Source organism: Callithrix jacchus, chromosome 4 (assembly GCF_049354715.1).
Source record: "Callithrix jacchus isolate 240 chromosome 4, calJac240_pri, whole genome shotgun sequence".
Classification (NCBI taxonomy): domain Eukaryota; kingdom Metazoa; phylum Chordata; class Mammalia; order Primates; family Cebidae; genus Callithrix; species Callithrix jacchus.
The window spans coordinates 86,831,865-86,858,587 of NC_133505.1; the positions used below are offsets into that span (position 1 = coordinate 86,831,865).

General features: G+C 36.2%; 1 long non-coding RNA gene across 3 annotated transcripts in view; it reads left to right on the plus strand.

The window, feature by feature from the left end:
- Positions 1-25,203, plus strand: part of LOC118152896 (uncharacterized) — a 48,508-nt gene extending 23,305 nt beyond the window's left edge. Inside the window, exons 3-4 of one of the 3 annotated variants that reach the window (XR_013534846.1) lie at positions 9,562-9,664; positions 24,621-25,203. This is a non-coding gene — a long non-coding RNA (uncharacterized LOC118152896). Of the gene's footprint in view, positions 1-9,561; positions 9,665-14,839; positions 15,479-22,755; positions 23,083-24,620 lie in introns of those variants that run through there. The other 2 variants (XR_013534845.1, XR_013534847.1) reach the window with 2 other exon arrangements.
- Positions 25,204-26,723: the final 1,520 nt, after the last annotated feature.

Consider the following 26,723-nt stretch of genomic DNA (forward strand, 5'->3'; position numbering starts at 1 on the left):
GTCTTTTTATAGCAGCCATAGCACCCAGGAACTATGCAGAATGATTAATTTACTCCAGGGTGGTGTGTGAAAATGGATGATAATTTGCTTTTAGAGCTTCATGGACAGAGGATAAATGTACAGATCTAAGACTGTTCTATGGCCTTCTTGATTGCCCTCTCATATATTAGCAGTTTCTTTCTACACTCTTACCAGTGGGTCCCTGTTATCTGCAGAATAAAGTTCCAACTATTCAGCCTATCATTGAAAGATCTGCACAATTTTATACTATCTACCTTGCTAGCCTTATCCCTTCTCACGTGATGCTTATTCAGCCCATAATAATCCATGAACTCTTTGCTACACCTAAGGATAAACCTTGATGTTGCAGAAGAAGCACTAGACTGAGAGTATACACATACACACACACACACACACACACACACACACACACCCCTTGGGGTTAATTTTGACAAATTTTTAATCCTGCTTAGAACTCATGTTGTGTTATATCCTTCTCTATATTATGAACAGGCTGGTATAGAGAATATCAAAGTTCTCTTCAAATTCTAATAATTTAAATGGATTTATTTCTGTTCAAACTTTTAGTTAGTTTTTGTTACTGAAATAGCCCAAATTTAAAAAATATGACATTGTTAATTCTTCCATAGGGTTACCTTGGGAAATAATTGCTCCAGCCTTAGATGCTATTATTTGATAAATATGTCTTGAAATATTCAATGGTTCAACTTAGAAATCTAATTGTTTAAATTTATTTTATCAAAAATGTCATATGAGATTTGTTTCTTGCCAGTTTGGATATGAATAAACTGCAACAGAAAGCATTTTTAAAATTTAAGTCTTTAGGCGTACTTGTGCTCTTAAAGAAAGGACAGGAAGAGAAGCACTGACTTCACTTACAAGAACATTTAGTTCATGAAGCTTCTCAACAAATTTCCATACCTAGGGACTGAACCCAAACTATGTTTCCAAGAATTTCTTATCCTTCAGTCTCAGTAAGAAAGTAGCTAGACCATTTGTCAACAAAGGAGAGCTTTTCTGCTGAGGTAATTGACTAACCAGATGCTTGAGATGGTCATCTCCCGTCAGGGTGTATTTTGCTGCCAGGGACTACACCTTCTATTTCAGGTTTTATAAAAATCTATGTTTCAAGAGTGATTTCACACACGGAAATTGATGAGACGCTGTTTTTAAACGAATAATCTATCTGGATTAGTTCACCTCCAAACGGGTCCAAGAGACACCCTACCTAGTTCACCCAGGCAACACCCATCACTGCCAATGACAATTGAATGACTGCAGCCAAGTTCAGTAAGCCAAGCCAAAGGAACTATCCCTGGTAATTTAATTAGACATGGAGCTAATTTTTCTGAATATATTTTCCTTAGGGCCAAATTTATGGTTTTTTGATAAGAAATTAAGCACCTGACCTGAACTTTTGCTTCCACAGAATTCTTCTGGTGCCTTGTCTGTAGTAACAATTTCAGGTTCCTGTATATCTACTTTACAAAAGCCATCATGACTAATAGCACCAAACAGTAAAATGATGTTTCCTGACTAAGTTATTCATTTACATACTCATAGTCATTTAGAAGCAAAGCCATCGACAAAATCTTAGATAAAAATGATTTCAGCAATTTTACTGGAAAGGAGAAAAATGAAAATAGAATTCTTATTTTTGAATGAGAACCTACAACAAACCTACTTTGTATGTTATCTACCTAAATTTAATCCCAGGATAGCCCTGTGAGATATAATTGTTCATCTTTTATGAACAATAGAAATGAGGTGTGGAAATACTCAGCTTCTTGTCCAGGTCACTGAATCCAGGTCTTCCTGACTCTTAAGCTCCATGCTTTTTTAGAATACCTTCTTGACTTTCATTTAAATAATTTTTGACCCTTAAAAAGTTTGCTGGCCAGATGTGGTAGCTCACATCTGCAATCCCAGCACTTTGGATGGCAAAGGAAGAAGCATCACTTGAGACAAGGACTTCGAGACCAGCCTGAGGAATATCATGAGACCCTCCCTCCAAAAAAATAACTAAATCTAAAAGAAAAGAAAAGAAATAGACAGGTGTGGTGGTATGCGCCAGTAGTCCCAGCTATTTGGGAGGCTGAGGTAAGAGGATCACTCAAGCCCAGGAGCTGGAAGCTACAGTGAGCTATGATTGTGCCATTATACTCCAGCCTGAGCAACAGAGAAACAAAAAAAGAAAAAAACAAAGTTTGCTTTTATTCTGAAGCAAATTTCTCAAAACATACACACAAAAAAAGTGTGCTTTCAATTATGAAGAAAAATCTTCAATTTTGTCTGGGTTGGGGTGAGGGTTGAGCCAACTAAAAAGTATCAGTAGTAAAAATTCTTGCAAGTCCGAATGTGTCTCTTTGAAATTGGTTAACTTTTAGATACAATTTGAATCAAACCAATACTTCACTCTTTAAAAAACAAAAAGAGAGGTATAAAGTAGATTTTTAAAGTTCTAATGAAGCAAAAACGATATTTGAAACAGTTATAGAAGTGAGATATTTGTTTACTCTTATGTTCTTCAAGCCTGTATTTTAAAAAAGCTTTTTTTAAAAAAAAGCAGAGGAAGAGAAGACAAAAGTTACACACATCAAAGCAAAATTCATAAGGCATAAGAATGAAATTTAAACTATCAACTCATAGCATTAATGTGAAAATAGAGCTTATTCTGTCTTAAATTATATACAAGTGTCCTAAAAAATATTGGTTAATATATGTTGATATATTAAACTGACTATTTCTGTCTTGATATAGAGAGCTAGATCCTAATAAAATAAGAAAGAGCTTGACAGAGGAGATAAACATTTTCATTTGTTAAAAATCAGACAAATTCCTGATTGACATATGGACTTCATTGTCTTATGAGACCTATCAAAGTAAAAGTGAGAACAGAAGAAATCTTACAGTTTTGTTCCCCTGAAGTTATAAGATTCATTTCCTAAAAGTCAGAACCAAAATAACACAAAGACACTGAACTGAGAGGAGCAAAATAAACCCAAGTTATAGAATTTCTTAAACGTACCAGATTCTATTTTTTTCTCCTATAATAGAATGTGGCAGTGTAGTATTTCAGGTTTTTTTACAACTTGGATGCACCCTAGTTTCAGGGTATGCTATAAAACTGTAAGCTTCCAGAAACTGTGGGCACATGGTTTTATTGGGTACTGAGAGATGCTTGCTGCTGATGGATCCTAACTCCTTCAAATTCTTCAAATTCACTAATATTATCATCATTTGTGTCATTATTCACCATGTGGTATATAAAAAAGGGCATTTTTTTAATCTAACTCATTCCTCACAGTCAGGGATTAGAAACAGTTCATTTCCAACAAGGAAGCAAAGGCCCAGGTGTTACTGAAAAAGCAGAAAGTGTAACTGTGGAAATTAATCCAATCAACCCCATGTCTCCTCCATTACTCAATACCGAAATGAAAACAAAAATGCCATCCTTTGAGCCATAGCCACTATAAACTATAGGTGAAACATATATGCTAAGTTAGGTAGAAACTGATGATTCTAACTTCTTTTATAGAAATGTAGATGATGGGGAAATGGATGAAGCAAACCATCATGGCACATATATATCTTTAGAGCAAACCTGCACATTCTGCACATGTACCCAGAATTTAAAGTATTTTTAAAAAATGTGTGTGTGTTTATGTGTGTCTAGTATACAACTCATTCTATCAAAAGAATACAGAAACTAAAAAATTTGTGTAAAATAATTTCTATATTCTATATTTGCTCTGCATATATAGTGAATTATAAACAATTACTTAGTTTTTAGCAACATGAATTTAAAATTGATATACTACAAATGAGGTTATTCTATGTTAGCATCTTTATAAAGGATTTTTCATTGTTCTACTGGGAGGAAATAAGTGGCAGAAAAAATTTCTAATATTTATTATCCAATCTGAAAACTCATTGTAGATTATCTCGTAAATTGACCCTAGTTTTGATGATAAATTAATTACAACTTTAATTCACAGAAAAATGGAACTTTTTTTTAAAGAAAAATAACAAAGTTCTTAATTTGGTACCAGTTTTTCTCCTTTACTAACACTTATATTCAATAGCTAAGGGGAAAAAAGAAGTAATTTACACGTGATGTAGCAAAAAGCTCGCCAAATAACTGAAAAGTACAAAGTGGTGTAACATTCACATTTATCTACATTTTTACATTATTAAAAATGATGAAATTATATATCTAAAGTCCTGCCAAGTTTGTGTAAAATATTGTCTCAACTTTACAGACATGGAGACAGCTAAGTGATGTATGTGTATGGCGCACAATAAGACAGGACTAGTCAGTGTGCTCTACAATTTTTCTTAAACTATGGTTCCTAATTCTGGCTCTCATTTCTGTTTTTCTGGGACTTTGTAAAACTACCAGTGCCTACACTGCACTACAACTAGTTGAATGAGAACTTCTGATTCTGTGTAACCAGCCTTAGAATTTTCTGTAATGTTCCAGTAGTTTTAAGTTGAACCCAGGGTTGAAAAAATAGTACCGTCTTTCAACAATATAGGAAAATGAGATTATTAAAGGGTAAAATACAAATGAATCTCAAAATCTTACTGACTTATTTAGTGGATTGAATTCTAATATTCTTTTAAATAAATGAGGGACATTTTCATCTTTAGTCAGTAACAGTGGACCATGTCCCACTTAGGTTGAGAAGCTATTTAAATAACTTTATTTAGATGGTAGAAATCCAGCAAATAAACAGCTGCATGTTAAGTAGCGTCTTCTACATCGAATGCAAGGGCTGGGAAATGCATTCATTTATCCATCAAAGATCTTTGTAGATTTAATAATTATATACCAGAAATCATTCCCAGATGGAATCATGAAATTTAGTCAAACATAACCTCTCCATTTAGTAACTGTTAGTAAGAATGTGTATGTTTATTCATTATATGTAATCGAGACTCATTATATACCAAAACTTGTTTTTAGAATAGATACCTCATAAAACAAAAAGATAAAACCCATGCTTTATGGAGCTTTTCAGGGTAATATAGGAAGTATTAGATGTGGAAAAAAATGAAGGCGAATATGGAGTGCTGGTAGGAAATGAGATGGGTATGGTATAAATGGGATATTTGGAAGGGCCTCATTGAGAATGTGACATTTAAGGAAGTACCTGAAAAAGAGAAAGGGTAAACCACACAATTATTTATGGAAGAGAGTTCCAGGTAGAGAAAATGCAACTGCAAATGTTCAGAGCCAGAGACTTATCTGGGGAGTTCAAGGAAGAGCCACGCAACAGCCAGGGTAGCTGGAACAGAGGAAAGAAGAGAGTTACACGAGGTGAGGTCAAAGAAGTGACAGAGGCCATATGGTGTGGTCACTAGTTACAACTTGCATGTTCTGGGGAGCCAGTGAAGGGTTTTAAGAAAGAGATTGAAAAGATCTGATTTTCCTTTTAAACAAATTACTATAATCATTGTGCTTAGGACTGACTGAGGGAGCACATATGGAAGAAGGAGAACAATTATACAATTATTATACAAGATTCCAGTTTAGATGTACCCTCTGCAGAAATTGTTTTGGAAGTAGAAAGAGATATACGCTTTTACCACAGTGTTCAAGGATGGCTTTATAAAAGTTGGTGTGTTACATGAACCTTCAAACCATAAATAGGAGATCACCTGGAAAGAAGGAAAATGACATTCTTCAAAAAAGGGAAAATAAACAGAAGTGTACAACAACCATGGTGCATTTAGGAGTGATTATACATTAGAGTGCTGCATGCACGGTATGGGTTGTGGGTATTGGGACTGGGATAGAGACTGGAGATCCTCCTGTACTCTGCTGAGTAGTTTAGACTTTATCATATAAGCCATCAAGGAAAATTAAAAGTTTTTAGCTAATCTGAAAGAATGTGAAAGAAAGGTTAGAATGAGGAGCAACTGGAGACAGACACCAACTATAAGGGTGATTTGTTTGTTTTTACTGTGGCCACAGTCTATTAGAGAACACAAGTAAATATTCATATTACGTGGGAGAGCTATAAAATAGTGTACACAGAATTTCAATAGAGGTAGCAGGAAAAGGAACAGTTAAGCTAAGTACAAACATCAACAATGGCTTCACCAAGGAAGTAATCTTTAAACTAGATCTTGAAAATTAGCAAATTATTTTTTATCACGTATGGTGAAGAGAAATTCCAGGCAAAGAGAGTATCAAAGGCACAGAGACCTTAAAAAGCATGAAAAATTAGAGGATGTAAAAAGCTGAGTTAAGGACAAGACATAAGGAGAAAAAAGGCCAAGAAAGCAGAAGAGTGCAATTGATTTTATGAAATTTAAACATGGTTCTCTAGGCTATGGAGAGAGAATGGAAGATATTAAGTGTGGTCAGATTATGCTTAGATGTGTATTTTCAAAACCTGCTCTGTAGCAGTACTCAGAAACAACTGAGACTTGCTGAGACTAAAGGAAGAAAGAATGGATAGTAAACTCTCAAAACAGACCAGGACAGATAAGGGATTACATTAGACCAGGTGTACTTGTAGTGCAAAGTAAATGCTAAGTTTTCTTTTTCTTTTTCTTTTTCTCTGGAAACATTTTTTAAAATTTCAACTTTGATTTTAGATTCAGAGAGTATATATCCACACTAGTTACACTGGTGTATTGTCACCCAGATAGTGAGCAGAGCACCGAAGAGGTCGTTTTTCAGCCCTAGCATTGTCCCTCCTTTTCCCCTTTTAAAATTCACAGTGTCTAGTGTTCCCATGTGTTCATGGGCACCCAATGTTTAGCTTCCACTTATGACTGAGAATATGTGATATTTGGCTTTCTGTTGTTGCATTAATTTGCTAAGGATAATAGCCTCCACCTAATTCCTTGTTTCTACAAAGGACATGATTTTATTCTTTTTTGCCTGTGTAGTGTTCCATGGTGCATATATACCACATTTTTTAATTCAATTCACCATTAATAGGCATTTAGGTTGATTCCATGTCTTTGCTATTGTTAATAGTGCTGCAATTAACATACATGTACATATGTCTTCTTGGTAGAATGATTTCTTTTATTTTGGGAGTTGAATGATAGCTCTGTTTTAAGTTCTATGAGAAATTGCCAAACTTCATTCCACAGTGGGTGAACTAATTTACGTTCCCACCAACAATGTATAAGCACTCCCTTTTCTCTTTAGCCTCACCAGCATCTATTTTTTAATATTAGCCATTCTGACTGGTATGAGATGGTATGTCATTATTGTTTTGATTTGCATTTTTCTGGTGATTAGTGATGTGAAGCTTTTTTTCACATATTTATTGGCTTGTGTGTCATCTTTTGAGAAGTATCTGTTGATGCTTCTATGCACTTTTAAATGAGGTTATTTCTTTTATGCTTCTTGAAATTTTTATTTCTTGATTCCAGATATTAAACTTTTGTCTGATGCATAGTTTATAAATATTTTTTCTCATTCTACAGTGTGTCTGTGTATACTCTTAATAGTTTATTTTGCTATGAGAATGCTGCACTTAAAAGGTGTTGCAGAAAATAAGTCAATTGGATTTGGTGATAACTGATACATAGGTAAGAGAGAAAGGAATTTCAACAACATGCAGGTTTCTGTCTTGGGCCTCCTACAGAAAGTAGAGAAAAGGAAACACGTTAGATGACAGGGGTGGAAAAGAATCAGTTTGCTTCTGAACATATTAAATTCTAGATAAAACTTCTAGATTTAAATGTTTCATAAACAACTTGAAATATGCATTGAAAGCTCAATACCTGAAATAAAACAGGCATTCCATAGGTATTTTCTCAATGTTAAGATGCAACATTTTAAATGAGATGAAATTAGGCCCACTTAACTTGTCACAGTAACAATATATTCCAACTCTTCAAAGAATAGTCCTGTATTTATATCATACATTATTCATGTGCAAGGTAATGCATTCTGTGTCCTAGCCCAGCTTCCAGTGCTAAATTCTATACTACACTACTTGTGACCCAGACACAAAATCAACAGCGCAATTAAGAAAGTAGCTCTGAATCATCTCCCTGAGATAAACCCTATTGTGCTTCCATTTTACTTTGGTACAATTAAAAAGATATACTGTCACATCATTTTACTAAATGTTTAACTACTATTCTTGAATTAGAAAATCTTTAGTTTGGATGTAATCACAAAGAACACAATGCATAAAAGAGAGAGATGTGATGGGCCTGGAAAACAGAAGCATGTATTTTCCATTCTTTGAGCTAATACTCTGATACAGTTCTGAAAATGTTGCAGAGCTATTTTGCAAGGTGAATGAAAAAAGTGCTCTCCATGGTTTTTCATTATGACAAAATATAATTCTGTTTAGTTCATTATATAATCATTGTATTATTAAATAATCCATACAAATTAAATAACTTACTGTGCTTTATAAGACTAGGTCAAAAGAAACTCCATGATATTTGTGGCATGATTGAAAGCATTTTCTATTGAGATGATCCTTACTCTTTGAATAAGAAAAAAAATTTATTCCTTGTGGGTCATAAAAGGACTCATAACACTCATGAACTGTGAAAATCTGTGACTGATGAGAATTAGTAAAAGAATCATGAATTCTCTATGAGTTTACATTATAAATTAATAGAATTTAAAGTGTTTTTCTTTTCATTTACATACTGATTTATTGCTTTCATATCAATGTCTCATTAAGTAATATAAACATAATTACAACACATACAATTATATCATGGCATAAGTTCCCTGTCAAAGAAAGAAAATTGCCATGTTTATTTGAGGATACTTAATTATTATGTATACAATATGTACATATGTCTTAGTGTGTTTATCTATAAAAAGATGCTGCATATTATGTCCAAAATTATTAGTCTGTTTCTTATTCTTCCTAATATTAACAACCATGAAGAAACTCAAAGAAAAAGGCCTCAATATTAATAGCAGCAAAATTCACTAAAATTTAAGATAGATCATTTATTTCATTAACCTGAAAATCCCACATATTATTAATTCTATTTTAAAGGCAAGAAAAATGAGGCTTAAAAAAATTTTGTCCCAACATCACATAACTAATAATTGACAGTTATCTTAGTCTCAACCATCTACTGTAATTCAGAATTTAAATCTTAATATTTGTTCTCTACTCTAAAATATGTTAAGAAAAATGTGACACTGATGTGGAATGATTCTTCTTCTAATCTTCCATCAGCAAAAGACATGCTCTTTGTGCTTCCCACATGAATGGAAACATTATGTCAGTGATCCATGCACAGTCTTAGCCTAATTCCTCTTAGCCACTAACTTATCCCAAGGATCATATTTGGAGATGGTATCTGCAATTTAGGAGCAGAATTATTTGTGACTTAAAAGAAAGAACAATTAATAAGAAGTCTCTATGTCCAAGTTCTACTTCTGATTCTGCCTAGACCCGAGTTTGTGTCTAGAAGAGTCAAACTAGGTAACCATTCTAGAAATCTCTTCCCTGAGCTGTGACATGAAGGGATGGACAGATGATCTCTAATACCTCATTCCAAGTTTTGATGTTTTTCTTTGTGCAGACATATTTGGTTACACTGAAACTTGATGAATGTCACTGGCTTCATAGATGAAATGAATGAACTTCTACATGCTGACTGGCTGACACAGCAAAGGAAGACAATGGTTTGTTCTATGGTTTATGATAAATACTAAGTGACTAAATGAAAGATGATTTGGTTTTAAAAGTTGGGTCCAGGGTCAGGATTCAGATGATTAATAATTTCAATCAAATATTTATTTTATTCACATCAGTTTCATGCCTTTTCAATTGGTCACTATCAACAAAGGGCCATCAAAATCACTGCTGGAAATGTCCTAACATTGTAAGGCAATAATGAAATAAAATATTTCTGTAGCCATTGGTGAAATCTCTGCATGAATATTTCATAATGAACTTTGCCTTGGTAGAGAAAAGTCTATGTGGACTATTGAGAAAACAGCTTATTTCCTGAAGCTGTTTTCTCCAGCTATTTATTTGGTCACTAAGCTTAGAATCAGAACTCCAGAATTCTGAGTCTGTTTGATGTCTCATTTAAACTAAATGTATTAAAAATGCCTTTGGTTGCTTTATTAGAAAACAATTTTGCTGTTCATGTATTATCAAAGGGAAAATCTTCCTATACAAAAAGCATAATATTAATGTAGTATCATAGGAAAGAGCCAATAATTGCAAAATGATTATTTTGTATTCAGTTCTACTCATAATTATTCAGTTCTACTTATTTATTCAGTTATACTTATAATTGTTTATTTGCACCTTTAAAAAAGTAGTAAGACAGTTTCATTCAAGTGAGCAAACCATAGCAACTATAAACAGGATTTATTGACTATAGAGAAACAGTAATGAATCTTTTCAAGAAAAAGGTAAAGAATGTTATTCAAGAATCTAGCTAGATGCAGTTTTAAAAGCCCTTACCATATGCCCTGGGTTACTCTTAAGTATTTGGGTAACACATTTTTTATGCTCTCTGAGGTATATTTCTAGGGGAATATACATACTCATCATCTAGATGGCCACAAGAATTCTTACCCTATTACTAGGATTTTTGGTTCAGTAGAAAATCCACCAGTTAACAGTTTTGATTAAAATATTCTGAAAACAGGGGTGACAAATGAAGGACAAACAATAGTTTCATATTTAGCTGAGCAAAGAAAGTATATTTCAGAAATGTTACAGACATGAAAAAATTGAAGTATCAATGGAATTTTAAGCATTCTTGAGAAAACTTTATTCAATTCATAAAATAGTAGATGCTAAAGCTAATTATAAAGCAATTGGTTAAGGCTTTGTTTTTGAGGACCTACAGGGAAGACATTGCTCTATTATGCTTCCTGTTAATAAGACCTGATTTTATTTTGGTAATTTCACTGCCTCTAGTATCAGTCTGCAGTTCCAATTTGATACGGCATAAATTCCATTATCAGACTAGTAAAAATTTAGCATTTGAAACCCTTCATATAACTATTACTTTTTTCTATCATTATTCTTGTTAAAAAGGGTACAATAATAGCACTCCTAACCAACATTCTTATCTTAAGTTTCCCTAACCTTGTGGTCACCTGTCATTTTTTCTTCCATTTCATCAACTCATGAAATAGGTTTCTCAAAAGAGTGCTGTGGGTACTTTTTACAGGAGCAATCCATGGTTTCCAAATGCTAGTTACAACCCCTCAAGTACAACTAAAATTGCCTTCACACATGGCTCAACAGGGTGGTCGAAAATCATTCTAATGTATATAGTGTAATAACCCCACCCCACAAGACAGACCCAAAGTTATCTTCTCTTTTGTAGCTTTTGTTCCATTCCTTATCTATGAGTATATTCCAGTGGAATTCATTGTCATCTTTCTCACCACATTTTGCAAGTAGGTTGATTAATATCTTCACTACCTTTTTCTCTTCTACCTCTTTTTTTTCCTCCCTCTTTCCCCTCTCATTCCTTTTCTTCCCCTCCATTCCTCTACTTCTCCCATTACTCTCTGGGCCAACTGAGGACAGGAACGCTGTGGCATACACTTTAGTTTCTACAGAATACACCAAAGTGCCTGGCACAGAGTATTCAATAAATGTTGAATTGAATTAAATTGTTCTTTTTTTTTTTTTTTTTTTTTACAAAAGACTATGAGATCTTCTAATCCAGAAGCAGTTTAATTATGCTAATTGGCATCAATTCAACTGTGACTCTGAAACCAAACCAGACAGCACCAGAATCATTTAGGAAGATTTTTAAAATGCAGGTTCAAGGGTCTTACTCTAAAACTACTGAATCAGAATCTGTGTCTGGAGCAAAGCCTAAGAAATGATATTTTGGCAAAGTTTTACAGTGATATCATTCCTTTCCTGAGTCTTGGCTTTAAGTAAAACCCTTTATTACCTTGTGCTATTAAGAAAATAGAAAAGTACTTGTATTAGTTCATTCTCACACTGCTATAAAGATACTACCTGAGACTAGGTAATTTATAAAGAAAAGAGGTTTGACTCACAGTACTGCATGGCTGAGGAGACCTCAAGAAACTTATAATCATGGTGGAAGAAGCAAGGCATGTCTTACATGGCAGCAGGAGAGAGAGAGAGAGCAGGAAAAACTGCCACTTTTAAAACCTCCCCACTAACACTAGAACAGCATGTGGGGAACTACCCTCATGATCCAATCACCTCCCACCAGGTCCCTTCCTTGATACATGGGGACTACAACTAGAGGTGGGATTTTAGTGGGGACACAGAGTCAAACCATATCTATACTCCTTAGAAAAAATCATGCCCTTTTTTGTATCATGATTCACCCTATAGGAAAGCAAGGAGACTTGAAAAGCATTCACAAGATAAATGCATTGAATTGCATTTCTGACCATATTAAATAATAAAGTATACTAAAAAGCTGTTATCAAGACTGCAGTTTAAATTATTCAGCTATGTAAGAAAACATTTGGTAAAGGCAAAAATTTGAAAGCAGGTTTTCGCCTTTGTTGTGGAATTGTTTATCCTTCTAAAAGAAGCTCATCGAGCTTTTCCAGTTGTATTTCTGTTTGAGATAGTTCTCGTATATTGTTCTTTTTACTGTGCCAAATGCAAACACTATGACCCGCAATGCCCTTTAATGGCATTTGCATTTGAGCTTGGGGTGTTTGCATTTGAGCAAACACTCAAATTTTGAGTGGAGTATTAGCATTTGAGCTTGGAGTGTTAGATGTCTACATCCTCCTCTTTGGAAGCGATCTATATTTCTTCTGTCAAGGTATCTCTTAAAGTCATCTTATTTATGGCATGTCGTAAATCATCAGTAGAAAAATGGCTGTGAGATTGGAATGCTGTTGGGTGACACTAGACTAGAAAAGCTGAGAATGTCCAAAGCTTCAGCCATTTCTCCTGCAAGTCAGGTCCCCAAGAGAGACATCAATAGAAGGAAAACAGTAAAGCAAAATGTTACTTGTGTTTTGTTAAGAGCGACCCAAACTCAAGTGGAGCTGTCACTTAAAAACTGGGATAGAGTATGTGATTGGGGCCTATGGAGGCTTCCTTCCCTCTTTCCCTAACAGAAATTTAATTCTGACCATTTTATTACCTTTGGGCCAGGACATGTGGGACAGAATAATGGAAAGATCAGGCTCATGAGCACCTCAATGAGAAATGGCCTGCTCTTTCTCAAAGTAGGAGCTAGCCATAGCCTATTACTACAATTGTTAGAGGGAAGGAGAAAGAAGTTAGTTGATAATTGTATGGGCTTCGTTGCAACTAGGTAAAGGGAGAGGATAATGTCAAGAAAAGCAAATAGTCAAGTTCCTTCCATTTCAAGAGAATATAGTGACATGGAAAAGAGAAGTAGGCAGAGAGTGGAAGAACTTCAGTGAGACCAGTAAACCAGCCCTTCTGGGGAGTAGAAGGTGAAGGGCTGGAAAATGAAGCCCCACTTTGGTGTTAGGAGAAAAGTATCTAGCCCCACCCTCCTCTAGAGGCCTAAAGCTACAGTTGGATCCTTTCTAAATGGCAGGCACTTTTCATAAACCAGCACAGTAGAAATAAAGACCATGCAAATGAAAACAAGCAAAGGCTATTATTTATTAAGAGCTTGCTATAGAAAGAGAGTCAGCTGCCAAATGCAGCCACCACTTTACATTTGGCAAACCAAAGGTAGACAGAAGAGTAGGAAAGCTTTATAGTGAAAAAAGGGAAGGCCTTAGGTACACCCTGGTGTGAGCCTCTTGGCATATAAAGCTGCAGATGGGCTAAGCAGAAATAGAATATCCTATGGGATTGAGAATGTATATTTGGCTTATTCTGGTAGGCACAAAGTTAGAAGTGGAAACAAAACTTAGGGAAGCTGTCAATTGTTAATCTAATTCTGTCCATTTTGGGCTGAGTGCTTACAGAGATTATAGCTTGGCTTCCTGAATTATTACTAGAGATAACATTCTGACTTCCCAAAGTTCTTACTTATAGCAGACTGGCTTCCTGGGCAAGGTAGTTACAGGTTATGGATCAAAGTCGTTTCTTTAATATAGGATTGGTCACTGTATATGTCTCTCACTTATAATCTTGTTGCTCAAGGCATGATCTATGAGCCAGCCATATTGAGGTCAACTGTGAGCTTGTTAAAAATGCAGAATATCAAGCCCCTCCTGTGATCATTGAATCAATCTACCATGCAATTCTTATGCACATTAATGTTTGAGAAATACTGGGTCATAATTCACCTTCATTGTACCACAGGGAGGCATTATCCTATTTTTAGAACAAGGAAATAAAGACTTAGAGGCATTGGTGACTGGCCTGGATATGTCCAGTAAGTGAAAGAGCGAGGTTGTAAACCCAGCTGATTTCCAAGCTCTGTCTTTTGTGCTCAAATGAACAAAATCACTAATTTTTCTCAACAGAGTAAGGACTAGTAAGGGTCGTGAGATGACAAGGCCACATGCCAGTGGACTAAAAGATAACATATTCTTCATAAGAAGCCCCAGGCAAGACAATGAAGTGTCAGTGTAGATTTTGATGAGGTCTCAGGCAGAAACCTCAGGATTAGCGAGCATTAGGTCCCCAAGGAAAGAACATTCCTGCTGTTATGGGTAATCTTCAGAAGGCTCACACTGGAGCAGGGACTACTGAGCTTAGACCTGTGATATTTCTTGTTTCTCATAGGAAACAAATGTATTAATAATCTATTACACTATTCTTAAGATGTATCATTTCATAGAAAATAAAATCATACAGATTACAACAAAGGTAGAATCCTGCAATACACACATTTTCAAATTCCTTCTTTGTCCAAAAATAATACTTTTTTCATTTTTATTCTATTTTAGGGAATAAGGAGAACTTGCCCTTGATGTTCCAAAGAGCTACAAAGTTGTGATTATATGTTTCACCATTAAAACTGCCATAATTTTTTTTTTTTTTTTTTGCATCCAGTGGAACTATGAGGCTGTAAGCTTTTTTTTTTTTGCCTCTGAGAGAGTGAGTGGCCATGCCTAAGAAGCTCAGCTCAGAGTTGTAGCAGATCCTTCCAGGTTTCCAATGGTCAGGTAACATACAGCAGCTTCTAGAAACACCACACATGACAGTTAAAGGTGAATTAACAAAGATTGAGGTCATTTGAAGTTTCAATTGAAAAGAGGGGCTCTTTGCAGTTAGGTTTTAACTCTTGCTTCTGTCTCTCCTTGTCTACCTATAGAGAGACCAGTTCAGTAAAAATGCAATTAATTAATTGAATTAGTTGACAACATTCTTTGTATAAAGGATTACACATTTATAGAAAAAATGACTAAAGAATTTTTTTCTAATGTCTTGTAACAGCATTTGAGAAAAAATAAAATTTTTTATTCATTTATATTTTTTTCAACACATTTACAACCAAGAAATCACCCTTTGATTGATGATAATGAATACAAACACTAAAAATAAACAGTTTAAACAGGGAGTGGTCACAAAAATCCATCAGATGATAGCAGTTAACAATTTTTAAAATAGCCTCTACTAAAAAAATATAAAAGATATTTTAAATATTTTTATTTCAATTTAATCCCAGGAGGAAAAAAAATCATATTCTGTGTGAATAAAGATCCAGAAGAATATGGCTGAATTGTCTACTTAATAAAGAAACAGAACACATTCTATAGGGTAAATTTTCAAAACAAAATTTATCCTCAGCATAATTGATATACCAGTTTTAAGTCATAATCCATCAATGAGTGAAAAAAGATAAACCCTCTAATTTCTGTTTCTCTCTTACACACACACAGAGTGTATATTTTTTTCCGAAATACAATTTTAAGCTTTCATTCTTCTTCCATGACATGTATAGTCTCACACTTTACTTACAGGAAAAGGCATTAAGAAAAAGGAAGCCATTTCACTTCCGTTTGAGATGGCAGACCTTCCTTAGGACATTGTATTCAGTCAGGTTCATGTTTTATTTGTACAGAAAGCTAAATACTGTGACGTCATGGAAACACTGGGGATTAACTTTCATGCATCTGAAAACCAACCTAGAGACAGCAATCTTCAGGTGAAAGACTAGAAACAATTCTGTTGGTTACGTCTTTCAAAAATCTACTCAAGTTGTTTCACGGAATCCCGAGGCCAAATGGAACTCACTTTAAAAACTATAAATCAGTGTGGCAGCTGAATACATTTGAGTACCTTTATTTTTTTCTTCTTCTTTTATTTCTTTATTTTTGATAGGGAATATATCCTTAGTTCTGATTTGATACAAAAAGACTCTTTTTGAATTTCAGGGTGTTTGTGGATTTTTTTTTAATTTTTAATTTTTTATTGCATTTTATGTTTTGGGGTACATGTGCAGAACATGTAAGATAGTTGCATAAGTACACACATGGCAGTGTGTTTTGCTGCCTTCCGCCCCTTCACCCACATTTGAGTACCTTTAACATAATTTTTCTTGTCACACAAACTGTATACATTCTTAAATACATTCTTAAAAGGCTTAAATTTCTCTAAGATATTACAGTTCACGTATCTGATACACTTTCACTCTACTTCACGTATTTTTCTTAAAAAGTATATGAATAATATTAAAAATATAGGTAAAATATTTTTTCAAAGCAGACATAACAGTAACAAAATTGTAATACAAGACATACAGAGAGCCAAAGGGAAAAGGCTTAGATCCTGGAATTTCAAATGAGTCCAAGCATAAGTTATAACCACAATCATCCTTATTTAAAAATGGTTTATTATTAATTCTGAAAAGTGAGTATAAATAAAACAGAGATCATCCAACATTTCAAAATGCCCCAAAATGTCAGAAAGTATTTTAAGTACAATCTTAGTATGCATCATTTACATTTATTTAAAAAGTCAGGTTGCAGTATTATTTTTACTTTATAATCTCCCCTTTCAGTATTCAACCCCAGAGAAGACATCATATTTCTACCTGGACTGCAAATTCAGTAGTAGTGAGGAATACTTAATAGGTGTTTGTGGTGATTTCAGGGTAAATTCACAGAAAGGAGAATCTTGGATGAGTCACAAAGACAACAGCTTTAAGTACAATGGAAAATGCTTTAAATATGGTGCACATTTTTCCCATTAAGAGGATAAATACCCTCAAGTACAAGAATATAGAAAATAAATGGATGTAATGTTGGTTTGCCTGCGACTACAGAGAAATCATTTATTCATTCTGATAATGCCCAATGCTCTAAGCAACAAGTGCATAGTAAATTGAGCTAAAAGGTTATAATAAGGACACAGGTCTAACTTGAAAAATGTTTTGCAATGGTTGCATTTTTTTCTGATTCTCAGAATAAAGTAATAAGAGTTTTAGGGAAAAGCTTTAACATATAACCTCCTGTACCAGTTCCACAAATGGTATTGTTTATCAATGAACTGAGCTAAATGCTGACTATCAAAATCTAAAAGCAATTGCTTCAGGTAAGACACACTCTTTTAAACCTATTTCTCAAAACTATTCCTGTTGAATAGAGAAGCAGTAAGACAAAGAGAGGAAAACACTGTACAGAGTCAGAAATCTCAGGGTCCTGCTACTCATAATTGATGTGGTTTTGGGAAGGTCACTTACTTCACCTCACAAGTTGAAGAAACTATAGTGTTTATCACCAAAGCCCTCTCCAGTGCTAAACATTTATGATTTTATTATTTCTTGAATGTTTCTCTTTACAATAATAGTAATAATAGCAATAACATCAACAGTAATATATTAAATAAAAACAGCAATGGGAGTCAGGCAATTTGTATTCTAGTTAGTTTTCTTACATTAGATTGTGAAATGATCTAGCATGAGTTGCTTCACTGCATCTTAGTGTCTCTTTTTCTTGTCTTTTTCCTTTCTTTTCTTATTTATATGGAGGACAAGAAAAAAAATTTCCAATCTACCCATCTGACAAAGGGCTAATATCTAGAATCTACAAAGAATTAAAACAGATATACAAGAAAAAAATCCCATCATAAAGTAGGAGAAGGATATGAACAGACACTTCTCAAAAGAAGATATTCATGCAGCCAACAAACATATGAAAAAATGCTCATCATCACTGGTCACTGGAGAAATCCAAGTCAAAACCACATTGAGAGACAATATCCTTCCACTTAGAATGGCGATCATTAAAAAATCAGGAGACAACAGATGCTGGAGAGGATGTGGAGAAATAGGAATGCTTTTACACTGTGGGTGGAAGTGTAAATTAGTGCAACCTTTGTGGAAGACAGTGTGGCAACTCCTCAAAGATTTGGAAATAGAAATACCATTTGACCCAGCAATCCCACCACTGGGTATATAGCCAAAGGATTATAAATTATTCTGTTATAAAGATGCATGCACACGTATGTTTACTGCATCACTGTTCACAATAGCAAACTCTTGGAACCAACCCAAATGCCCATCAATGATAGACTAGATGAAGAAAATGTGGCACATGTACACCATGGAATATCATGCAGCCATAGAAAAGGATGAGTTCATGTCCTTTGCAGGGACATGGATGAAGCTGGAAACCACCATTCTCAGTAAACTGAAGCAAGAACAGAAAACCAAACACCACATGTTCTCACTTATAGGGGGTGTTGAACAATGAACACATGGGCACAGGGAGGGAAACATCGCACACTGAGGCCTGTTGGGGAGTGGCAGGCTAGGGGAGGAATAGAAGGGCGTGAGGGGATGGGGATGGACAGCATTAGGAGAAATACCTAATGTAGATGACAGATTGATGGATGCAACAAACCACCATGGCACATGTATACCTATGTAACAAACCTGCACATTCTGCACATTTACCCCAGAACTTAAAGTATAATTTAAAAAAAATTCTACTTAACTCTAAAAGGCAAACCTGCAAACATGCATACACATGCATGCACACACACCCACGCCTACATATATAATAGTTGAAAAGCAAAACAAAGCAAGATGCCTATTTAAATACGTATTTTTCCTACAACACACTAAAGTCCATCAATGCCTTAATTAGCATTTCCTTGTTATTTTGTTTTGTGTTGATCCTTAAGTAAAACATGACCTGATATTTCTATTTAATTGAAAATATCCTGAGATTTTCAGGAATTTGGCCTTAAATAGATATTCCTACAAGTTCTTCTGTAATGCATAATACAGAAAAAAAAATTGAATGATTTCAAATATTTGTTTTATCAGAACTGTTTTTACTGAATGACTCTAGTAAATAAACTAGAGAAACTTGTGGGGGGTATATGGCAACATATTCAAACTTATGGACATGGCATTTGACAGTGGGCATGGAAAAATATTGAGGCACTGTGTGTATGTTATTTATACATGGAAATGAAACCCCTTGACTCTGAAAACAAGACAGGGAGTGGAGTGTGTGGTGTGATAAGAAACGGTGAAAACAGCCTCCTGAGCATGCAGCTTGAACGTTGTACAGGGTCACAGGTGTCTCAACAACCCACCTCAAATGACCATCTAGTGAATGTTTGTAGTTAATACAAGCCCTTTCAATAAATACTTGGTAAATGGATGCTGGCAGACTCTCTCGGAAGAGGTACCCCCTAAACCTACTCAGCTCCAACTGTCTGAGTACTTCATTCTTGGCATTCACTGCAAGCTATAAGCTCTATAACTGGTTCCCCCAACGTGATCGCCTTGAGTTTATGCCTGAAGGAGGAGGGATCATCAATTTTCGGGGAATCCCATCAGGAGGATGGGTGGGAAGCACATGAAAATACCAGGGGTTAGGTTGTCATGGGTCAAGAAATGACCAAAGAGCAGAAAGTATTTTTAAAAACAGTGCAACACTACTAAAGGCTATCCAGTGCACTGTGGAGCCTGGAGCTCTACACAAGCTGATGCTCTTAATTCGGCAGGAATGTCCTTGGTTTCCTGATTACAGAACCTTAGATTTAGAGTTGCAAGAGCAGGTAGGTGACTGCCTGAAAAGAGGATATAAGCAAGGTCATTTTACTAATGTTACTCTTGACCACCTGGGCACTGGTACGCTCTGTGTCGTATCCTCTTTATCTGCTAGATTGCAGTGAGTCAGACTGTCCGTATTCTCCACCTGAAGGGAACTTAGGAGACTTAAAGGAGAAGGAAAAGCAGGAACCAGAACAAGGAGAGACTCCTCTCCCTCCTTCATTCCCTTCTATGGGGAATAACGAAGATATTTTTTTTTCTAGTTAGAATAAGGATGTACCAGAGACTTTTCCTCCCCCTATAGAAAAGCTACTGCCCTCTTTTCCTCACCTTTAAAGGGACCTGTATCTATTGGCCACATTTAGGCAACAGTGCCTCCAATCCCCCTTGAGGAGATTGGAGACCACCCAACAGATGGTTCTTGGATAAGAACCGCAGTCAGCAAACATCTATATGATGGGGTGGCCGTGCCTCCTTGACAAACTTCCCTGCTGGAGGGGTTCCCCCAAGAGGGAAGGAAAGTGGCTGATTGTGGTGGTCTTTCTAATATGTAAGTTCTCACTTCCTACTTCCAGCATTGGCCTTCTTGGTCTTGTCTTTATTTTCTGTCTTCCTGGAGTATAAAGGAAAGTTGCATACTGCCTTCTGGGTTTTATCCCAGAAAACTCTGGCTTTCTTGCTGCCCAGAGACCTGGGGAAGGAGAGTTGCTAAGATGCCATGGAGTGCCCATTTAGTCACTAGCAGTCTAGGTAAGTTGCCCCTTCCTGGGTTTGCAGTGACAGAGAGGAGGTCAAGAGGTGCAGACCGAGTCCCCAGGTGGCTGCAGGCAGCTCCAGACTGGTCCTAAGAATCCTCCTCACCATAGTCACATACCCTAGTAACTGTGCCCAGAAAGTGGCCTGCTGCTTGCTGTGCTGCTGCTTTTCCTACTTCTGCCCTTCCCTGCCACCCCTTGCATGTCTCAGCTCACAAGCAATTCCTTGTTTTCCCTGACCCCTAGGGAAAGGACTAAGAAACACTCCATGTGCACCCCAACCTTACTAGCTTAAGGTGAACAGAGGGCTGTGGAGCAGCCTAGAGTATAGAGCTCTGCGGGAGAAGCCTGCTAATGAGCGGCACTCTCCCTTAGCCCTATATTAAATGCAACTAGGCTAAGGTGGACAAACTCTGCCAGCTACTGTTATCTTCAGAAGGTAGATAGATGCAGCAGTAAAGAATGCTTTTTTCGCTTTTTAATAAAATGTCGAAAAACACTGTGGCTAGGAAACTTCAAAGCAGACCCTGTGCTGCATGTCTGCTCCTCCCCCGAGTTCTCTGCTTAAAAAAGTAATAAAAAACCCCGTATCTTTTCCTTACAGGGTCCTTACCTAACAGGGTCCGCTCCAAGCGTAGGTGGTCTGGAGGATGAGGGGAATGGTCTTCTCTCAGCCTGTAACCCTGGCTCTCCTGCCTCGGCGCAGGAGACTTTAACACCTGCTCATTTTCTGCCCTCTTGCCGCCTCTTGTAGTCTTCCTGCCTTCCTCTCAGGGCAAGAGTAGCAACAGGTGTCAGGCTGCTAAAAAGAGAGGCTAAGGAGCCCGAGCAGGTGAAAAGAAACTGGCCACAGCCTTACTTTCCCAACCAAGCTCACTTCTAAAGCATTCCAGCTTTAGAAGGCCTATTCAGGAAAATGGCCACTGTCTAAGGATATTTTTTTAAAGTTTGTTTTTTTTTCTTTTTCTTTCTTTCTTTTCTTTTTTTTTTTTTTTTTCCACACTTAAGCTAACCCAATGCAGGTTTATCATCCTGGCGACTTGCAGTCACATTCTAATGACTTTCAAGGACTAGAATGTGGTAAAAATCACTTAAAATATCCCTCCCGTTTATGTCTTAGTTTAACAGGTAGGCTTTATCTTTTGCTATTTCTGTATTTTATGTGCTATTTACCTGTCTCATAACCCCTCTAAACACATACGAAAGACTACAGATTTAATAGCTTCTCTTCTCATAAACCGGCACTGATGTTGCGTCCAGTTATCAGGATATGACCCTGTTACTCTTTTCCTACCGCTAAGCAAGGAACAATTTAATACTCTCTTAGCTTGTAATCTTGATTGGCAAATGGCAATGGCTGACTTTATTGATAACATCAGCTTTCATTTACCCGCTTCTAAGCTCCTGAACTTTTTATAAACTGTGCCTATTAGATTTGTATCTATTGTTGTCTCTGAGTCCTTGCTTCATGCCACTACTGTCTTCACAGATGGTTCAGAAAAAACTGAAAAGACAGCTAGAGTGTGGCAAGATGCCATGAAAAACTGGCAGCACAAAATCCAGGAACATTTTAAAACCATGCAACAGGCAGAGTTAGGAGCCCTGATATTGGCCTTACAAACTTTTTCTTACCAAAACATAAATATAGTTAGTGATCTGCTTATGCACTTGATAGCATTACTTCTTTAGCTCTTGAACATATGAGGGGCATTACTAATGAGTCTCTACTAGCTTTATTTCTTGCAGTGTGAGAGCTCCTCTGTGTCCGTCATCACCATCTTTACATCACACATATTCACTCTCATTCTAGGTTACCTGGTCTTTTATCAGAAGGGAACACTTGAGCTGATGCTCTGGTAAAATCACACGTGGTTTGCAGACTTCCCTGCATTTTTGCAAGCTCAAGCTAATCGTGCTTTTTCCATTAAAATGCCCATAGTCTTAAACAACAGTTGTATTTAAAGCTGACTGTGCTTTTTTCATCAGAATGCCCGCAGTCTTAAATAACAGTTTTATTTAATACTTGCTCAAGCTCACATGATTATTAAAATTTGTCCTGATTGCCAATGGCATTCTCTCTCTTCTTTTTCCTTAGGGCTTGGTGCTAACCAATGAGGTTTGGTACCTAATACTATCTGGCAAACGGATGCTACTCAGAACCAACCTTTGGATGTTTTAAATTTCTTCACATTACCATGGACTCTTATACAAGTATAATACATGCTACCCTTCGGACCAAAGGAAAAACTAAAAATGCAGTTGCTCATTTGTTTAAATCTATGACTTTACACCTTCCACAAACTATAAAAACTGATAATAGTCCTTACTGTCTTAGTGTTCAATTTACATGTGCATTGCGACTTTAACACATACAACATAAAACTGGCATTCCCTATTACTTAACCAGTCAGGCCATTATTGAATAAACTCATCAAACTCTTAAAATATATATTAATAAACAAAAAAAGGTGAATATGGGACTCTCTCCTTGAGAGTAGGAACTGTCATTGGAGAATTGACCGACAGGGATGGTGGTGACTCAGATGGCATCTGACATTACTTGAGGACAGCTAAAGAAATTGGATCAACAAGCACCTATCCAGCTTGCTGCCATGGAAGCCCCTGCAAATGCAAAGAACTGGTTTCTTATGTATCTGGTGATAATTGGGAAACATCTGAGAAAGTAAGACTGGCATGGATGTTAGGCTGGCTGGTAATTCTTGTCCTTTGCCAGGTGGGATCAGATTAATAACATGTTTATCGGAGTCATGTTCTAAATCCCATTTTTAATGTTATCACATGGTGGGACGCTGACCTGCCTTTGTCATCTGATGATATTTCTTGGACAGGAGTTAATAGATGCTGGTCTGACCCCTTAGCTGAAAATTTGAGATGGATTAAACTTTATAACTCCTTGACTTTACAAAGTAATCCCTCTCTTTGTTTTTCCACAATAGCACATGATAAGTGTGGTACTCTTATTGCTCAGGAGTATTTTTACTATCAGCCTAAAAGGGATACTAAGCTTGCAAATATGACCTTTATTTCTGCTATTACTACTAATGTTACTGAGGTCTCCAACGAAGCTACACAAGTGTCTGATCTTCCTATGTGCCATCCTAGTAGGGAATGGCAGTATAAGTTACAGGCCGTCCATTGGTCTCCATGCAGACCACCTGTGCTGCGCCAAGGGCCTCTGTTTGATAATGACACCTTACTTGATTGGGGCCCCCCTCATTATCTTATGTCTGCTAATCAGACTATTGAATTTGAAAGTCCATCCAATGGTTCTGTCACCTGGTCAGAGTAAGGCTTTTGGGACCAATATTACAACTAAAAGGGAAACAAGCTTTAAGTCCTGCTCATACCCACATTTGGAGACTAGGTCTTTCCTTTTTGAATGGGTTCTTTCACATGGTGACTACATTACTAGTGGTGGCAACTATACCCTCTCTTTGCACAATAATGTTACTGACACAGTCCTGATTTGTACTACACACTCCTATATACTTCCGTTTGGGCAAGGTGTTCCTAAAGTAGAACAGAATCTATCCTTGATAGTATTAAAATCTCTTCCAGAAACTGGCATGCTACATGCTTGTCTCATCAAAACATTACACAGTTAAATATAACCTATGTCATGATATTAATAGAGTGAGCAGAACTGTAGCTGCCTGCAAATTTAACGTGGAACTGAGAAGGAGGTTCCACCTTGCAGTTATTTAGAAAACCACATCTGCAAGGGACTTATCAGGACCATTTGTCTTCTCAAATTTCCACTCTTAAGTGTGAATTAAAGAAACAACTTGATGAATGGTCACAGCAATTACAAGCAAGTACCCTTCAGCACTTACAAGGAGGCTTTCCATGGTTAAACCCAAACACTTGGTTGTCTGAGTTAAACACATGCATTTGGGTGATGGCCGCTATACTAATTCACTTTTTGTATCTGTTTGCTAGGCATCTGCAGATGGCTCTGTGCTGCCACCTGATGCATCTACGACCAAAGAAGAATGATAGAAGCTTACTTTGCATTGAATGACCAGCATGTTCTAGGAATTAAAGAAGGGGATGATGTAGGGGTTGCATGGCAACATATTCTAGCATCTGAACATAGTATTTGAGGTCGGGCATTGAAAAATACTGAGGCACTGTGTATGTTATTTGTGCATGGGAATGAAACTCCTTGACCCTGAAAATAGGACAGGGAGTGGAGTGTGTGGTGTGATAAGGAATGCTGAAAACAGCTTCCTAAGAATGCAGTTTGAGTGTGTACAAGGTCACAGGTGCCTCAGCAACCCACCTCGAATGACCATCTAGTGAATGTTTGTAGTTAGTACAAGCCCTTTCAATATATACTTGGCAGATGGATGCTGGGGTGGACTCTCTCAGAAGAGCTACCCCCTAAACTTGCTCAGCTGGAACGGAGTACTTCATTCTTGGCGTTCACTGCAAGCTATAAGCTCTGCGAAACTGAACTTATAAATGATATGAATAGCATTGTTTTGTATGTTGGAATTCCAATGGAAAATTTCTCATAACGTAAAAGATTCCTATTTTTTAAGCTTGAACATCTTGAATAAACTGTTCTATAAATTCTCTTTTTTCTCCAACCTTGAATAATTTTAAACAATTGGCCAGAGAAGAGACCTAAAAGCTACATTAATTAGATACTGAGAAAGCAACTGTTATATTCTCTACTTTTAGTAGCTACTGGCGACTTTCTTCTATGGAAGCTCTGAATGCAGAGAAATGTGACTCTAATCCTGAGAAAATCCTGGGATAATCAAAAGGCTTGCTAAAAGAATACATTTCAATCCACAATGAAAATTCTAAACTGAGCTAGTCTCTTCTAGTAAAAATACGGAAGTGCTGACTAGAGGTCAGTCTTTCTTGGGGAAGGAAAGCGCCCAGCATGCCATGCGTATTAATGGAACAAATTCCTTCACAATAACAAGAGATGGCAAATGCTTTCCTTGTTGTTATTTTACTGGGGAGAAATAGTGCAATCCTTGCCTGCTTTAACTTAATGAAAATCACCATGCTTCATTTGCTTAAGATTTTGTGCATGGTACTTTGTCATATTATATTAGTGATTTTGGATTACCTCTGTATATTTAGTAGACAAATTCTCAGACATAAATTTTAAAACAGAATGGGAATGAAACTGAGAGCCTGGATCACTGAATTATTTTTCTCTATTTTCTAAAGAAATGGGGGAATAAAATAATAGTAGTGTAAATGACATATTACCAGATTAATATTTGACTCTCATTGGATTGGTTCAAGTCTAAGAATCTGTGAATGAAAACACTTGTTTGCCATAATTTTCTGAAATAATTAATATTCTGCTTTCAGTATTTCATAATTCTATGGGTTTCTCTTATTAAGCCATCCTGAGCCTGTCCACCTATAGGCAGACTACTACTACACTGATGAGGATGACTGCTACTACTACTAGAAATACTACTCTATTTTTCAAAGCTCTGCAAATCAAATGCCACCTCACCTATTAAAGTTCTTTCCATTCTCTCAGTATTCTAATTTTGCCTCTTCAAACACCAGTCAAAGCTCTAGTAGAGATACTAATATGTCTTTATTACTTTATCACATTATTATTTTAGGACAAAGTAGAGGCACTTTTTAAAAGAATCTAACAATGTGCATTCTTATAAATAGTAACAATATCATAGGGAGTGAAAAAAATAAGTAATAATGTATTTATATCCTCAAAGGAAGGAGCATTAAATAAAGAATGAAAGAGAATAAATGAAGCTAAAATAAATCCAGTGACTAAATAAAAATAACAGAATTCAAACGTGTTAAGTGACCACCACTTTCTAAATAATATGTTTTATGTTTAAATCTTTAATCCATCTGGAGTTAATTTTTGTATAAGGTATAAGGAAGTGATCCAGTTTCAGCTTTCTACATATGACTAGCCAGTTTTCCCAACACCATTTATTAAATAGGGAATCCTTTCCCTATTGCTCGTTTTTGTCAGGTTTGTCAAAGATCAGATGGTTGTAGATGTGTGACATTACTTCTGAGGCCTCTGTTCTG